The sequence below is a fragment of the Equus przewalskii genome, chromosome 8, assembly GCF_037783145.1.
Source record: "Equus przewalskii isolate Varuska chromosome 8, EquPr2, whole genome shotgun sequence".
Lineage (NCBI taxonomy): Eukaryota > Metazoa > Chordata > Mammalia > Perissodactyla > Equidae > Equus > Equus przewalskii.
This window is the reverse complement of record NC_091838.1, coordinates 70,879,086-70,893,012: the sequence shown is the minus strand read 5'-3', so window position 1 is coordinate 70,893,012 and position 13,927 is coordinate 70,879,086. Positions and strand designations below refer to the sequence as shown.

Here is a 13,927-nt window from a genome sequence, read left to right as displayed (position 1 = left end):
ATGCAGCAATACACAACCGGTACCAAGGCCAATGCATACGTGTAGATATCTACACAATTGGGAATGCTGAATTTCAAAGAGTGGCAAAACCAGAACTCAAACTCAGGTCTGTCTAGTTCCAAAACTTGTGCCCTTAACCACCACACATTGCTGCCCATTGAGAATGAGACATAATCCTTGCTATCAAGGAGTGTAAACTCCAGCTGGAGAAATGACAGCTAAACTTTATATATTAATAAAAAAATTTCAAACTCAAATTGCCAGCAGACAGATAATATCAATCCTAGGAAGTTTTCCTATGGAAAAAAATCCAAGAGGACATGTTATATGTAACAACAAGAATTTTGAAAGACCTTAACTGTCCCATAATTGGAAATGGTTGATAAAATATTATGTGGCCAATAAAAATGTAACTATGAACACCAGGTGACAACTCGTAAAAATGATTGCAAAATCATATTAAATGACAAAAGTAAACCACAAAATGAAATGTGCACTAAGCTCATGACAACATAAAGAGCAGAGAGGGAAATCATATCTATTTAACTTCTCCTAAGTTCCTGGCACTGTATGGATTATTCTTTAACTTCAGCTTTTTAACAACACCATGAGGAAGTGTTATTATCCTTGTTTTACAGATCAGAATACTGAGGCTCAGGGATATTAAGTAACTTGCACAAAATCAAATAGCTAATATGTGACTGGGCCAGGGGTGAGACCCAAAGAGATGAGGGTGGGGAATTAGGGCAGATAAGCCACAGATGGAGGCAGGATTGAAGGTAGGGCTGAGAAGATGAGAGCAGGTAGAGCATCAGAGATGAGATCTGACGAAGTCAAATGATTATTTTTGCCATTGGTTGCATTCACTTCTTTTAGCAGAAGCAAACTTACCTCTCAGATTATGGTTTCCTTATGTTCATTAAAATCAGCAAGCAATTATTTAGCAGCTGCTGAGCCAGCAGCATGCCAAACCCTTAGGGTACAGAGATGACTATGACATTGGTACTGGCCTGAAGGAACTACTGGTTAATTGAGCCTGATACAGGCTCTATTCTTTATTTCTGGGAACACTCCCGTACATCCACAGGCAGGTGGGCAGGTGAGTGAAGGAGACCAGTGAGAATGAACAATGCTCTGACACCATTTGCAAAATAGATAGTCCACGAACAAAGTGATGGATAGTAAGTTCTTAGGGTCCTACTCTCTGTTTTGTCCTACATATTATTTAGAATTCTTCAAAGGAAGGGCTGTTTGAAGACACAAGGCTGAAATAATGTGTGATCAGGTAAGCAAAAACATAGACATTACTGTCGAGATGCTTCCTGGGGAAGAGAAAGGACAAAATGTAAGGCTCCCACTCATTTGGATAGCATTCAACAATTTTTGGAAGACTCTTCATGTGTATAGTTATGGTAGCCAGCCTCCAGAATGTCCCCAACTGGTCCTTGCTTTCTTGTATTCATGCCTTTATGTCATCCCCTCCATGCTGAATAAAGCTGACTTCCGTAACTCAAGAGGATTTTGCAAAAGATACATATGACTTCTGAGGCTGGGTCCTAAAAGATGTTGTGGCTTCTGCCTTGCTCCCTCTTGAAATAGTTGCTCTGGAAGAAGTCAGATGCCATGTCATGAGGATGCTCAAGCAGCCTTGTGGAGAGGTCCATGTCACTAGGAACTCATTCTTTTTTTTTAACTTTTCTTTTGTGGGGTGGGGGGGAGATTAGTCCTGAGCCAACATACACTGTCGATCCTCCTCTTTTTTGCTGAGGAAGATTGGCCCTGAGCTAACATCTGTGCCCATCTTCCTCCACTTTATGTGAGACGCCTGCCACAGCATGGCTTGATAAGCAGTGCATAGGTCTGCACCTGGGATCTGAACCAGCGAACCCCGGGCCACCAAAGTGGAGCACGCGAACTTAGCTGCTGCACCACCCGGCTGGCCCCTGAGACCCAGTGTTAATAGCCAGCAGTAGTTATGCTTTCAGATGACTGCAGCTGTGGCTCACAACTGCAACTTCTTCAAAGATCCTGAGCCAAAACCACTCGGCAAGATGTCCCTAAAATCTTGACCCGCAGACACTTTTCGAGATAAGTGTTTATTGTGGTTTTAAGCCACTGTGTTTGTGGGTAATTTGTTATACAGCAATAGACAGCTAATCTAATAATCTCACAACTATTTTCTAGAAGCTTTCTAAAGGCAAAAGAATTTAGACGTAGTGGCTTGCTTTTTCTAAAACAGAAAGTATTTTATTGTTCTGTTTTGTTCTACTTCGTTACTATAAGTTCATGCGCTGCTTGTTGCAAACAGCTTGGAAAATTCAGGGAAGCATAACAAAGGGAAAAAAACTCCCTGTGATCTGCAGTGTAAGACAACAACTGGTAACGGACGTGTCCTTACAAGTTTTCATACACACGCAAACACATATTTTAAATTTTTATTCATTTTAATTAAGAAATTCTCAGGCTGAACACGCACAAGGTAAAAACTTCAAACAGTTCACAAAGATATTCAGTGAATGAATATTCTCTCGCAGACTCTCAGTTCCACCCCTTAGAATCAGCCACTATACTTAGGGTCTTGGATAGCCTACCCAACTTATTCTTTGCATATCTAATCATATCACCTGTAAGATAAATTGCTAACAGTAAATGGAGATGTACTGTATTATTTTAAATGCCTACACTTATCGCAACTGTGGATATGTTATAATTACTTAAATTCCATATGGACAGACATTAGGACTGCTTCAATTTTTTCAGTATTGTAAGCAATGTCTCAGGAACATCTCTGTACTTACTCATTTTGCGTACTTGTCCGGGTATTTCCTTGGGTACATTTCTATAAGCGGAATTGTTGGCCGAAGTATATGCATTTTAAAACTCCTTCACAACAGTGCGTGAGAGATGTGGGATATTATCATCTTCATTTTATAGACCAGGAAACTGAGAATTAGAGAGGTGAAGTGACTTAACCTCCCAAGTCACACAGCTGGTACATGGTCCAAGTCACACAGCTGGCACTGCAACCCACATTTTGGGACTTGAGGTCTCATTGCTTCCTCTGCTATGGCAAATGTCTCAGTGCAGGATGCAGGAGATCCTTAAGAAGAAGAGCCTCGAAGAAGAGCAAATGACTCTCCCATTCCTCAAGCCAGAGCCCTGGGTCCTCGTTCCCTCCTCTGAGCTGTGGGCAGAGAGCCACCTGGCATGTCCTTTTGTGGCTCAAAAAGCAAAGAACAGAAGGGGGCGGGGCTTCTACAGTGGCAAGAATTGGAGGAGAGTGTGGAATCAATAGTTTGTTGGGAATGGGGGAGTGACTAGAATTCCAGAATCAGGAAATAGTGAAAGATGTCTTCTGAGGTCACTCACGGTCCACACCGGTATTCTTTTGGAGTTTCCATTACTACGGGTTCTATTAGCCGTGGTACCTGACCGCCTGCTGACTCTCTGAGGTTGAACAGCTGGGAAATGATGGGACCGCCAGCACCACTGTGGAAGGGAGTTCAACCTGGGCTGACGCCTCAGGCATGGGGCAATGGTACGTGTGCTTTTTGATCCTCAAGGACGAGAAATTAACTCTGTACTTCTCTTCCATCCCTTCTTCATCCAATCTGAAAGAGAAAGAATATGAGTTATAGAGCTAGACTCCTGGGATATAATCACAAAAACCCTGAGTTGAGTTTTCTCATCTACAAAAATGGGTATATTAGTACCCATCTCTCAGGTTCTTATGAAGGATTCACAAAATCATGTACCTGAAAGAGCCTGGCATAGGATAGGTTAGTGTCCAGTAAATGAGACTTTCTTTCCCTTTTCTTTCCATTCCTGAAGTAGATCGTAGTAACCAGGTTATAGTCTATAATGCCTGAGAAAAGGTAATTTCCAAGTTTTCTTGGATTACCAGCTTTCTCTAGGCTTAAAAGAGGTGTAAATAAAGTAATTATCCTTTTCATACTGGTATATGTGCAAATCTCAGGCGAGGGCGTGTCTGTGTGCACGCACGTGCACTCACATGCACTCACGCACGCTCATGGCACACACAAAGTAGTCGCCAGCTAGAATTTCCATCAATAACCCGCCCCAGTACCAGTGCCCTTTAGAGGGATCAGAGCAAATGACTTGGGTAATCATAACTGGAAGTAAAACATGACATGTAAGTCCTAATTAACGTTATCCCCAAAGATAACCTGTAAATTATAGGTTTTCCCAAAGACAGGATCAGAACGCATTTATCCACAGCTTGCGCTGTGGGCTGATAACAAATTGTTATGTTGGCCAGGCACAGAGTCCGGGAGGACTTGACTAGACTCTGAACGAGCCTCGTTACGCAGAAACTCAGTCCACTTTCTGCCTTCAGCTAGCCGGCTTTGATCCAGAACTCCACACACTGCAGCTTTGTCTGGGGCTTGCTGAGAGTTTTCGCAAGCTTTCGGCCAAGCAACGCTTTGTGGAACCTGTGCCGAGCAACCTGGTCCTGCAGTATTTCTTAATATCAACATCAAATTTGGAAACGCACACTTAGACCGGCTCTGTTCTCTTCTGGGAAACCGGCTTCAGCTGTTAGAAAACACCGTGTGGTTGCTGGATGTCACGTTGACTACCTCATCGGACCAACGTGCGGACTGAGAGAGACAGGCTCCCCCGACTACTGATGGCTCAGGATGTTTATCTCATGGACGAGTGACCTGTGCATTCGCACAAGGCCCTGCACGTACAAGGGCCAACATTTGGTTTAATTTTCTGCTATAGCTGTCTTGAAATTCTTAATATTTGAACAAGGGGTCCAGTGTGTTCATTCTGCACGGGGTCCTTCAAATTATGTGGGCAGTTCTATCGACCTCTCTGGGCCATTGCACATACTGTTCCCCGTCTGAAATGCTTTTCTCACCTTCCCTGCCTTGGGAATCCCTAGTTTCTCTCTCCTTCTTCCCTTCCTTCCTCCTTCCTTTCTAGTTTTCTTCCTTCTTTAAATACTTCTTGAATCCCTGCTTTGGGCTCTACCTTGTGCCAGGGGTCAGGATTTCTAGCGTAGCCAAGACCGAAGCAGTCCTTTTTCTTGTGGAGTTTGTAGTCTGGTGAAGGAAGTAGACAAACAAAATCACAAGGAAACAAAAAAATCAGTTACGAATTATGGTCATTGCTGTGAAGGAAACATACAAAGTGCTGAAAAAAGAATCACAACCATGGGGGTTGGAGGACAGGAAGCCCCTTGGGGAGGGTGGTCTGTGGTTGTAGGTAAGGCTCCACAGAAGCATCCCCTTACTCTCCACTCTCAGAAGGGCTGGTCACGCTCGCTTTGAGCCCAGTCTGAACCTCATGCCTTGTTCGTTTCTCTATTATTGTGCTGGCCACACTTAGTGGCGATTATATGTGGGTACGTCCATCTCCTCTACTGGAGCATGAGTTACGAGTTGCATGAGGACTGAGACCATGTCGTAAACATTTACATCTCCCCAAATTCTTGGTAGGTGTTTAAAAGATGCTGAACAATGTCAGATGCTTTGTAACTCTACATCAGTGGTTCTCAGAGGAGGCGAGGGGGTGATTTTGCTCCCCAAGGGACATTTGGCAATGTCTGGAGGCATTTTTGATTGCTGTGACCGGGGTTGGCAGGGGGGGCTGCTGGCATCTAGTGGGAAGATGTCAACCCCAGAACATCCTACAATACACAGGACAGCCCCACAACACAGAATCACCCAGCCCCCAATGTCAATAGTGCTCTACCTTCTGCAGATCACACAGAATTACATACATGGAGAACAATTTTAAAATATTAGCTGGCATCACCCATACCCTGCTTTCAGGCAGGCCCACACTAGAGAGGTTTTTCAGGAAGCCCCTCAGAGGCAGCCCCACACCTGTTCTTAGACACTTCACAGTGTCTCGCAGCCCCGAATTTCCACCTGTGATTTCACGAGATCGTGTATGTTACGTTCCTTGGCAAGCCCCGGTCAGCCGTGATTTCCTCTTAGCCAGCCCTTTCTGCCCGGCTTCCTTCTGACCTAACGTTCTCCTGATGCAGCTAAAATCCATTTCCTCAGCAGCAGATATTTCCGAGCTCCCCAGGTCACCCAGGAACATGATTGAGCAAGTTCAAGAGCAAATAGCTGCTGAAGGCATTTTGAGTTGAGGAAGGAAGGAATGAAGTAAAGTTCGGTAAGAGCACTTGCTAAGGGCAGAGCGCTTTTCCCAATATAATCCTCAACATGAAGCTTCAAGAGAGGTATTATTAGTGCCCCTGCTCACACTCTTCTAAAAAAGAAGAAACTGAGGCATAGTAATTCTTGCAATGGTCGATCTGGCATTGAAATCCAGATTTTTTCTGATGCTAATGCATAAGCTTTTTCTGTCACTGATGTTCTCAAGCTATGCTGCTCATATTTTTATTATTTTCTTCCTTCATTTCAAAGTGAATGTGAAGTACCTAACAGATATATATTAGACCAAAGGAAGGAATAAGTAAAGAAATCAGGGTAAGGAAAACAAGAAAGGGAAAAACAATGAGAAGAAAAATAAAATGAAGCCAAGGACAAGGTTACTAGTGAAAATAAGTACCATAAAGTCTTACAGATTTGCTACAGTTGGACGTTAATTTGACTCTGAGCTTCCTAGCAGCCAAGGCAAAGAGGGAAATAGCATCTGTTAATTTTCTCCTAATGCTTTCAGAGCTTAAAATAAAATGAATATATTAAAATTAAGGTTATAATCTCAGCCTCCAATAAGAAGAGCTATCTTGACACTTTTGCTGAGGAAGCCTGGCCCTGAGCTAACATCCGTGCCCATCTTCTTCTACTTTATATGTGGGATGCCTACCATAGCACGGTGTGCCAAGCTGTACTGTGTCCACACCCGGGATCCGAACCGGCAAACCCCGGGCCGCTGAGAAGCGGAAGGTGCAAACTTAACTGCTGTGTCACCAGGCCGGCCCCGCAGTTGTAGACTTTTATCCCAGGCACAGGGATGCAAAGGTAAATAAATCCAGCAAAAAACTTAAGGACAGCTGAAAATTCAAATATTGCTCATGTCATTCATGACATGTGTCTACGTTAAAAGTAGATATAACTGGAGTATGACTAAACAGATTTGGTTTGGAGAACTTTAAAAACCGGAGAGAGACCACTCTTATTCAACTATCAGTACTCTTCTCTCTCCTTCACAGCACCCTATCGCTCTGTTTCTCCATTCTTCCTCTCTCCCAGGCAATTTACCACACCACAATAGCATCAGAAAAACGGCTAACGTTTCCTGAACACCACTACAGGCACTGTGACTTTCCTGTTTCCAGGGACCCACAGGAAGAGAAAGTTACGATTTATTGTGATCTGTGTAAAGACAGAAGTCAGCTTAAGCCCAGGGGTTCCCAAACTGGGGTGCAGATACCAGCACGGTATAGCAGTTTAACCTGCTTAAGCTTCCTCAGTTGCAAGAGGGCTGCTGTAACAGGAAGTGCCCCACTGGGTGGATATAATTTAAGATCCCATCATACGTGTGAACACGTCCAGCCTGGCTGATAGCAAACAACTCTCTTAGCTTCCACTTCTTGTTTGTTATCTCTTTCTCTTCTCGTTTCCCCTTCCTTGAGCTTCTGCAGGCCCTTGGATGCATTAGAAGATGATGACTTTCTTTTATAATGCAAAGAAATTGGCAAGCTATCGCGTAAATGCTGTTGGGCTCACTCACCATTCTATGGAGTCTCTGGGTCGGAGAGGACTTAACCCATCTACCAGTCTGATGTGTGATGGTCAGCCTTCTTTCTCTTTTTCCCACCGGCCTGGCTCTCTCAACAGCCATCAGGACATTCTCTGAAACTGAGCATTCCCTGCTAAGGTAGGACCCTCAGTGTTCTCCTGAGTTCTGTTTCTTCGTGATTTCCTCCCTGCTCGGCTCTTGGCAGCTCCAGCCTGTACTTTCCCTGTGTGCTTTGGGCTTGGCGGCTGTGTACCTAAGGAAAGTTTAACCACCACTGACTTCCTTCCTGCCCGCCTGCCTCCCTGCTGTGAGCCTGTGATACTTCTGTTGGCATCGCATCCGAAGCAGAGCCAATATTCTGAATAATGACCTAGAGCTCGTGCCAGCTGGTGAGGTCACTGCGCCAACCCCCGAAATTGACAAGTCGGGGACTTGAGTTCAGGTACTACTGGGACATGGGATGGGGCTGGACATAAAATTCTTCTCCATGGCAATCTTCATTGTCCTCCTTCTTTATGGGGCTAATTAATATTTATCTAGCTTACAGAAAATGCTTGTTTGATACAACTTCAAGTCAGCCTTTCCAACCAAATTGCCTCCCACAAAGGCATTTTATATGGAAATATTAGAGCCATAGGAGACTGTGGAAATGGGAAAATGAGTGAGTGAGCATTATATGTTTCTCATTGGAACATATTTAACAAGTTCTCATTCATCCCACAGCTTTTATTGATCATCTTCTATATGCCAGTCACTAAGCAGGTTCTGAAGATACAGAGGGGACAAGAAAGACATGATCTTTACCTACAAGGACTGACAGCCTGGAAAGACCACCAAAAAATAGACCATCTCTGGGATATGAAGAGTCAACCGGAAGTAGGTGCCCTGGTCCTGACAGCTCCAACCTGGATGACATCCCTTTACTGACTCAGTCCAGGCCTCCTGAGTGTCCTAATTCTTTACAATCCAGTTACTCTCATCGCCTCCTTTCAGATCTCAAAGGATTTGAAAGAATTTTGATTTCATCCCATCTAAAATGAGTTCCCTCTGGCAAGAATGAAGAATGCTGTAGTGGACTTTTACCCCAAGCACAGGGATGCAAAATAAATAAATCCAATTCCTGTTTTCAAGAGGTCACAGTCTAGAAGAGAAAATTACGATTTACTGTGGTCTGGATAAAGCTCGAGGTAAGTTTGAGCCCAGGGGTTCCCAAACTGGAGTAGAGATACCAGTACAGAAATATAACTTGATTTTAGATGGGACACACGTTTTTAACAGCAATAATCATGTCAGTGTATTTTTAGTGAGTATACGAAAAAAATATATAAGCAACACCTCAGTCCTGTCGATGAAAATAATCCATAACCAATCTATAAATGAAAATTTGGGTGAGTTTCTTCTGAGCTGAAATCTGAGGACCATGGTCCGGGGCCTTTCTTCCCGAAGGAAGAAAGTGCACCAAAGAAGTGAGGTATACAGAGTGGTTATATACCCCCAAACAGGATGTTTCACATGTGATTGAAATGTCCCTCCCACAATAGTCACAGATTGCCCTGTCTGCACAGCGCTTGATGGACACAGCAGGTAGTGGGTCTGCTATCGCGGAGGGCGTAGCAGGAGGCAAGTCTATTGTCTTGAGCTGGGTGGTCACAGGTGAGCGCAGCAATCGGTTCCAAGCCTGACGAAAGATGCTAAATCCTTAAGGGAATGCCAATGTTGGGAGGGGGAGGGAAGTTGCACCTTTATCTCAAGGGCCTTTGTTCTTGCCATAGGGAATATCTAAAGCAGATATAGAATGGGTGCTCAACAGCCACAGTCAGGCCCTTTTGGAAAGACAAGGTCAGGCCGAATTAGGTTTATACCAAATGGCTTCCTCATATTCTCCAATATATCCTATTGCTTGCCATTTTTATTTGTCAGTCCCATGAAATGTTTCCATTTTCCTTCATTCATTCATTCAACAAATATGTAGTGATGGTTACTCTGTGCCTGGCACTGTTCTAGCCTCTAAGCACCCAGAAATGAACAAATAGCTGAAAAATCCCTGTCCTCAAAGCTTTTCCATTAAATTCAAAGAAATTATTTCAATTTAAAAAGTGAGATGATTTAAAGGAAGAAATCCACAGATAAGCCAGCTCCACCACTCTCTCCACAGGTGACCTCGGACAAGTTTCTTGACCTCCTGTGCCTCAGCTTCCTTATCTGCAAAACAGGAATATTAGTAGTGTCTTCCTCCCTGGGGTTGTTCTGCCCTTCATGTGAGTGCACAGTGTGAAATGCACACAGTGCCTGGAACACAGTAAGCCCCATGTAAGGGTTTGTTGATTTTTTTTAAGTACACGAAAAAACTTCTGAAGATGAAACAATGACTCAGTTCTGGGAAGTTCGGACTAGGACATCTTCCCAGGCACCTGGAGAACTCGCTAAGATGCATATTTCCCAGGCTCCATCCTAGAGATCCTGACTTAGTAGATTTGGGGCAAAGCCTAGGTTTTAAGTCTCTCACTCACTACCCTGAGGGTGAACCACCAGGGGCTGCTTTAGGGTTCAGATAAAGACTCCTTCAGGGTGGGGTGGGTGACGAAATGCCTTCCTGGGTGCTCTGATGCCTTGAAGGACAAATAGTTAGGTTCAGGGGGCGGTGCTTGGCACAGGGAATGGCAGGTGCAAAGAGGCCGGAGAGAACTGGTTCGTTTGTGAAACTTCAAGATATTTACCAGGATTGGGACGTCCTGTATGCGAGGCTGTTAGTTGACTCCGATTTGAGGACACACCAGGGCTTGCTGTCCTCAGTCAGCACAGGAACATGCTGAATCAAGTTCAGTGGAAACCTGCCAAAGAGGAGCTTTTTGAAATTGTGGGAAGTTTACATTTTAGGGCTTAAATTACTGCACCCAGAAGCCCAAAGTAGCTGCTATCAGAAAAACTGATTCCAAGAGACTCTGACAATGATGCGCAGGCTCTCATTTTGACTGCAAGGTTCTCTTTCAACAGCCACTCCACCCCAGCAGTGATTTCAGAGGAGACGGGAAATGTGAAGAGTCTGCTTAACTCCTCAAACTCAATGGGCTTATACATTTTCAGGAAGGTTGGCTGGGAAGCAGTTTGAAAGAATATGAAATCCAAGGGTCCCTTCCATCACCCCAGTGTGATGAAGAAAAAGTGCCCTGGCATCTGATGGACATAGGTCCAACTTTTTTTTTTTTTCTGCTTTATCTCCTCAAATCCCCCGGTACACAGTTGTATATCTTAGTTGCAGGTCCTTCTAGTTGTGGGATGTGGGACGCCACCTCAACGTGGCCTGACGAGCCGTGCCATGTCCGTGTCCAGGATCCGAACCCTGGGCTGCTGCAGTGGAGCGCGTGAACTTAACCACTCGGCCACGGAGCCGGCCCCTAGGTCCAACTTTTGATTCCATCTTGAAGTAGCTGCGTGACCTTGGGCGAACTACACAGTTGCTCGAGACCTCAGCATTCTCATCTGTACGAGGAGAATCATGTCAAGAATGAGTGACATGATGTGTGTGAAGTTTTGGGCACAATGATTGGCTGGTAGTAAAAAGTTCATGAAGTGACCACATGCTATTAATTTTTGATCAGAAAAAGTTAACTGGCATCCAGAAACTAAAGAAAGAGGAAGACACAGCAATGAGGAAACGTTGCACTTGGGACTTGCGGAGAAAAAAAAATCGGAAGGGTGTGTGGCTAAGAGAAGATATTTGACTAAGGGCTGCAAATTTAGTTTGGCTTTCTGGAGGATGCAATGGCTCTGCACCCTAAAAGCAAAGGGGAAAGAAAGCCTTGGTTGGGGTGGGGGAGCTTGGAGTGAGGAGGTTGAGGCACGGAATGGGGAGAGTTCCTCACCTCGGGAATGCATGCACACACACACCCCTCCCCCAGAACTGCCTGCCAGTCCAGCCATTCGTGCTGGAAGGGGGAAGGAAAGAGAAGAGGAGGCGAGGGTGGGTGGACAGCAGGAAGAGACAACCCTGCAAAAAAGGGAAGAAAGGGGCTTGCGTATGGTTTGCTCGGCAGAGGGCTAGGAGCAGACACAAACCCAGCCTCCCTTGAACTGAACTCATGGCTGCCCTTGCTCAGGTCCATCCTGGTGAGCGGGTCCAACCAGGATCATTGGGAGCCTACTGTGCGGACTCCCCAGTTTCGGCACTGAGAGCAGAGTGGCTCTATGTCACAAATCCAGCCCTGGAGGTGCTCATCCATCCGCACTGGGCTGAATCGTGTCCCCTCAGAATTCATGTCTACCAGGAACCTCAGAATGGGACCCTGTTTGGAAATAGCGTGTTTGTAGACGTAATGATTAAGATGAGGTCATATTAATTTAAGGTGGGCCCTAAATCCAACGACTAGTGTCCTTATAGGAAGAAGAGAGGAGGCACAGAGACACACACAAATACAGGGAAGAAGGTGATGTGAAGACAGGGGAAGAGACTCCTGGGATAAGCGAGTGTTGATGGCAGTTTTGAAAGACTGGCAGAACTCTCGAAAAATCACATGGGAGGGGCAGGCCCCATGGCCGAGTGATTAAGTTTGCGGGTTTCGCTTCGGAAGCCCAGGGCTTCCCCAACCGGATCCTGGGTGCGGATGGCACAGCTCATCAGGCCACGCTGAGGCGGCGTCCCACATGCCACAACTAGAAGAACTCACAACTAGGGTATACAACTATGTACTTGGGGGATTTGGGGAGAAAAAGCAGGAAAAAAAAAAAAAAGATTGGCAACAGTTGTTAGCTCAGGTGCCAATCTTTAAGAAAAAAAAAAGTCACATGGGAGAATGTTGGGTACCTCTGCTATTCTTTGTGTTCCAATTCGGACTCTCCCACTCATTTCCTCTGAGATCTGACCCTACCTGAGGCTGAGTTTCCTCATCTGTGAAACGGCCATCCTACAGCCTGGCGTGCCTGGGACACCCAAAACAAATCACGACAACAGCCGCTCCCTCTCAGAGGGGTCCTGGTTTGTATTAAAAAAATATATTGAGGGGCTGGCCCCATGGCCAAGTGGTTAAGTTCACACGCTCTGCTGCAAGCGGCCCAGTGTTTCGTTGGTTCGAATCCTGGGCATGGACATGGCACTGCTCATCAAGCCACGCTGAGGCAGCGTCCCACATGCCACAACTAGAAGGACCTACAACGAAGAATATACAACTATGTACCAGGGGGCTTTGGGGAGAAAAAGGAAAAAAATAAAATCTTTAAAAAAAAATATATTGAGATGGGTTTTATTGTCTACTTTTCAAATACGAAATTATTATGTCCTACTAAATATCCTTTTCAAACAACAATTTCCCTGGAGATTCTGATACTCAGCTTTACTTGCTCTCGGGGGGTTCCCTGATTGAGAAGTGGGCTTTGTACTTGAATGGAGTGTCTCTGAGTTATTCCCAGACAATCCAGCCAAGGGTTTTAGAACAGGGCCTCTGGAGTTGGATGGAATTGAGTTTATAGCTAAGGTCTGCCACCTACTAGCCATGGGACCTTGGCAATTCATTTACCACGCCCCACACCCTCATTTTGAGGGCCAGTTTTTCCTTAATGCAATGGAGCTGATAATAGCGCATAACCCGTAGAATTGTTGAGATGATTAAATGGTATATGTAAAACCCTTAGCACAATACCTGCTACAAAATAATGATTTCTTAAATGGGAGTTAAAAAACAACCTAAGAATTCCACTTAAGCTGTGCAAAGTTTATTTGGGTTTGAAAGGAGGAAGTAATTCTACATTGTAAGAGTGGAGACGCCACAGGATCCAGAAGGCCGGCTATCGGCTGTGTTGGTGGGCCTGAACCCCGGTACAGATTATCCCTAATCGCAGATAATCGAAGAACAAAATATGCAGCTGACGAGATGGGACTCAGAAGATGTTACTGTCCAGGATTTGGTCGTATTTATATCTCGTTATGACTTTCAGTTTCCTGTTTCTTTTGGAGAAGACATGAAGAAGGGCCCGTCCTGCAGGGCCTTTTAGTTGCAAGAAACAGAAGGTCCTACTGACTGATTTAATCCTAAACAGAATTTTCTAGAAGGAATTGGAGAGTTCCCAGAACTGATGGAGACCTGAGAAGCCAGAGTGGAGACAGACTTGACACAAACAATGCCAAACTCTCTACTGTGCCAGACAGTTCGGTCTCTCTGGGGACAGTGACCAGAAAGAAATGCTCGCATCTCTACATTCTGTCCTTGAGTTATCCAATTAAGTCCTGAGACAAAAAGTTGGCTTA

At 44.9% G+C, this 13,927-nt stretch overlaps 2 long non-coding RNA genes across 3 annotated transcripts; one reads left to right on the top strand and one right to left on the bottom strand.

Moving 5' to 3' along the window:
• Window positions 1-2,432: 2,432 nt before the first annotated feature.
• Window positions 2,433-7,878, bottom strand: LOC139085132 (uncharacterized). The gene is made up of 3 exons (XR_011543197.1): window positions 7,681-7,878; window positions 5,002-5,072; window positions 2,433-3,611 (listed from the first exon to the last, which is right to left on the bottom strand). It is a non-coding gene; the product is annotated as an uncharacterized lncRNA (long non-coding RNA).
• On the top strand, window positions 7,689-12,417 carry LOC139085130 (uncharacterized). Of its 2 annotated transcripts, none has more exons than XR_011543196.1 (3): window positions 7,689-7,827; window positions 8,413-8,876; window positions 9,845-12,417. It is a non-coding gene; the product is annotated as an uncharacterized lncRNA (long non-coding RNA). The 2 variants fall into 2 exon arrangements; XR_011543195.1 differs by lacking the exon at window positions 7,689-7,827 and adding an exon at window positions 7,969-8,131 and having other exon boundaries at window positions 9,845-10,990.
• The last annotated feature ends 1,510 nt before the right edge of the window (window positions 12,418-13,927 follow it).